The 4,136-nt window shown below is 34.0% G+C and overlaps 1 pseudogene; it reads left to right on the forward strand.

The window, feature by feature from the left end:
• The first annotated feature begins 221 nt into the window (after positions 1-221).
• Positions 222-318, forward strand: LOC122122091 (annotated as a pseudogene).
• The last annotated feature ends 3,818 nt before the right edge of the window (positions 319-4,136 follow it).

Raw genomic sequence — 4,136 nt, forward strand, 5'->3', positions numbered from 1 at the left:
TTCCAAATAAAAAGACTTAAGATAGTCATTGACAAAAAAATTTTGCAAATGTGAGCAATCGACTGATAAATATAAATTTTCCACTATTCATAGAATTTTAGGGAAATAAGATCGATAGCATTGTAAGGAACAATAAAGTTGCCTCGTTACAAGTAGGCACCCATAGATATAAACCTGTATAAAGATTGCATGATTAACTACTTAAATTTAGAGGATACTACACACTTTAGCAGCACGTATACTCAAATTAAAATACAGAGATTAACATGGCACTTGCACAAGGATAATATGAAAATTTGAGAAGTATTCCATATTTTTCATTCTTCAGATTCAAGAAATGAAAAACAGTTATTAAAAAATTGATTACAAAATTACAAGTGTAACAAGACACTTAATTCATACAATTTAGTTTGACATCAGTGTATTAAATCTTCACCTCAGAAAGGCGTTTACATAGCATAAACTTTACAAATATTCTCAAATTAGACAACATTGTCATTTTATCCCAAATAAAAATAAAATTAAATTAAAAAAAATAATATTAAGTCCTAGAAAAAAAGGAAGCAAACTGTTTCTATATGGAATGCAATCGGAAAGGACACATTAATGAACCTATATATTATAAAATAATGTAGAATTCAAAGTATATCTAGGAGAAAATAAAATAAATTATGAACATTTTGCAAACATAGAATATAGAATATTTTAAAATATACTTTTTCAGACAAGCACAAGAAATATTTTAGTTTCTGTACTACTCATTTCAACAGATAAATTAAAATCATTTCTGATTAAAAAAATCACAAACTCTGAAGAAATTATTATACATATATACAAAAAATATTGAATACATTTTGACATCCAAGGCAGGCAATTCACTTGAAAAAATTCCACGGAATCCATGAATTTTTACAGTAAAATATTGGTGCTGCCAGGCATTGGTGGCTCATGCCTATAATCCTAGCTACACAGGAGGCTGAGATCTGAGGATCATGGTTCAAAGCCAGCCTGGGAAGGAAAGTCTGTGGTACACTTATCTCAAATAAACCACTAGAAAACTGGAAGTGGAGCTGTGTCTCAAGTGGTAGAGCGCTAACCTTGAGCTGAAGAGCACAGGGATAGCTCCCAGGCCCAGATTTCAAGCCCCATGACGGACCAAAAAATATATATATTGCTCTTATTTGGATTGTGAAAATATTTTGTAGGGACACAAAAGATGGACTTGCATTTTTGAAATTTAAGAAACTTAACCCAACCATTAGGACTTCAGTGAACAATTTGTATAGCCTATCGCAACTTCATAGAGGTAGTGATACATACTTATCCTTTTGGCAATATCAAATACAGTATCTTCTATGTTGTTCTTCCGGCCTGGTTTTATATAATGGTTCAACAGAAGGTGATCCAGCGTATCTTTGCTATCTCAATTCTCAGCAACAAGATGTAAAGGTGTCAAAAATTCTTTAGTTTGGGGAAGTGGCGCTGTGGCTCAAGCAGTAGAGCGCTCTCCTTGAGCTGAAGAGCACAGCGACAGCACCCAAGTCCAGAGCTCCAGCCCCACAACCGACCAAAAAAAAAAACACAACAACAACAAAAAACAAACAAACAAAAATATTTGGGCTGGGAATATGGCTCAGTGGTAGAGCACTTAGCTTGCATGCATGAGGCCCTAGGTTCGATTCCTCAGCACCATATAAGCAGGGAAAAAAAGCCAGAAGTGGTGCTGTGGCTCAAGTGGTAGAGCGCTAGCCTTGAGCTGAAGAGCTGAGGGACAGCGTTCAGGTCCCACTACCAAACCAAAAAAAATTTTTTTAAAAAATGAGTCCTTTAGTCTGGGCAGTGGTATCTGTATCATGATGAAGTAAGAAAGAAGCCACTCTGGTATTATTCCATGTATATGCACTGTGCAGGGGTGATCAGTCATCTACAGTTATTGCATGTGCCGCTTGAGACATCAACTCACTGATAATGTCTAAGTTTCCACTGTAGGCTTCTCAAAGAGGGGTATACTCATCATCATCCCTACTATTCACATGAGTGGCCTTTTGGGAAAGAAGTCTCCGCAATGTAATAAGCTGAATATTTTCGGCAGCCCAATGAAGAAAATTGCTTGGATCCTTCTCCAATTTTATTTCTTGCAATTGATACCATTCCTTACTTTTTCATCTTGTTCCCCATATTCCTAAGAATTGCCTAACCAGAGACTTTGAGTGCCAGTGGGAATGAGGTGTCCATGTATTTCCCTAATATTTCACATTGGTTGAACTGGTCAGAAATATCCGGTGAATTTTCTGCAATTGTTTATTCATCATGATTTATTTTCTCTTTTTCCAATTTTACTATTCGAAATTATTCTAACTGGAGAGTAGGGAATTGATGGAGAGCAGCGGAAAGATGTTCCTCCATATTCAAATGTACACACTGAAAATGAGGACCTGTGATGTCTTCATGTGCAGCTTATTCTAGGAATGAGAAAATAGGAAATAATGCCTTTTATATAAATGATATGGGAAATGGCAGAGCAAAAAGTGAAATGATGCAACCAAAAATATAAAAGCAAAATAAATTATCTATGAGAACCAAGAAAGGGAGAGAGAAAGAGAGAGACAGATGTATAATGACCTAGCTAGCCACAAAATCCATGCCTCTGATCAATTTATAGAGCAAACAAAAATTTATTTTTAAAAGAGATGGAAATAGAATTTATGTATTTACTTGAAATTAGTAAATACATTTTTAGTAGCCTATGTAAAGAGATATAACTTTGACAAAATTACACACAATAAACTAAATCCTTGATAATTCTAGTAACAGATCTGACTGAAATCCAGTTGAATCATACTTTTCCTGTACAATGAAGGAATAAGAAGGTAGTAAAGCAGCTAGAGAAAGCAGGGAGATTGTATCTGTGACAAAACTTTGTGGAAATTGGTATTGAGGATTTCTTACTGGTGATCCACTTGCACTGGAAGCATGATTGTGAAGTATTGCTTGCTGATTCTGAACTATTGATTTGATCATAATATTCTCCAAGAAGAAAATGAGAATTGATAGTTAAGGACTACTAATACGTTTTGACTTTCTCACTAAGCACTTTCAATCATCAAAATCACATGAAGACAATAGTCAAGCCTACATTTTAGATGAAAGCAAGTGTCTTTAAAAAAACAAAGAATGTATGTAGTCATGCAAAGGACTTCTGTTTTACCAATGCCTCATACATTTTTCTAATGTTGGGTACCAATAAATAATAGATCTATTAGAAAACTCTTAAGGCTCGTATGTTCAATAGTGAGTTCTCTTACACTATATCATGGTATTGTTTGTGTATGGTTTTAATAATAAATTTACATTACTAACTTGAATTTCTGACTGGACAGTATCATCACTGTACATCTTGCTTCTATACTCTCATTTTAAAATTACTATATAAGTATGGGCATTAGATAACTATAGAGGAAAAAGTAGAAGCCATACTGATGGCTGATGTCTTTAGTACTAGTTAATAAGAAAGATGAAATCTGAGGATTGTGGTTTGAAAGCAGACCAAGAAAAAAAAGTCCATTAGATTCTGATTTGAAAGTAACAATCTAAAGCTAGAAATGGAGCTGTGGTACAAGCAGTAAAATCCTAGCCTTGAGAAAACTGAAACAAAAAATAAATTCTGGGACAAAGCTAGGCCCTGAGTTCAAGCACTAGGATTAGCACCAAACAAATGAATTAATTAATAGGGTAATTAATTAATTAAAAATAAATTAAGTGGTCACATGTGGAAAGGCAGGTAAAATGTAACATGCGTGGCAATGGTTTATGTATTATTTTGTAATAAGGCATATTATCATTTGTCCTAATCACTAATATTTTATTTGGATTTTATGTACAATATACCCTGAATTTAGCATGCATGCATATGTGTGTGTACATGTGCGAACATGTGTGTATGTGTATATGTGTGCATGTGTTGTTGAAATGTTGTTTGCCAATGTGGACAGGGTGAGGCTGAAAAAAGCTAACTGTGTTGAAATGTTTTATTTATCAGAGTCTGTCATGTCATTTCAGTGGAACCACCTTTCTGTACATATTATTTGTCTAATAATAAAGTCATCATAATCAAAGCATTTACAATATTAATTTAG

Source organism: Dipodomys spectabilis, unplaced genomic scaffold (genome assembly GCF_019054845.1).
Source record: "Dipodomys spectabilis isolate Male_0828 unplaced genomic scaffold, ASM1905484v1 ptg000203l, whole genome shotgun sequence".
In the NCBI taxonomy this organism is placed as follows: domain Eukaryota; kingdom Metazoa; phylum Chordata; class Mammalia; order Rodentia; family Heteromyidae; genus Dipodomys; species Dipodomys spectabilis.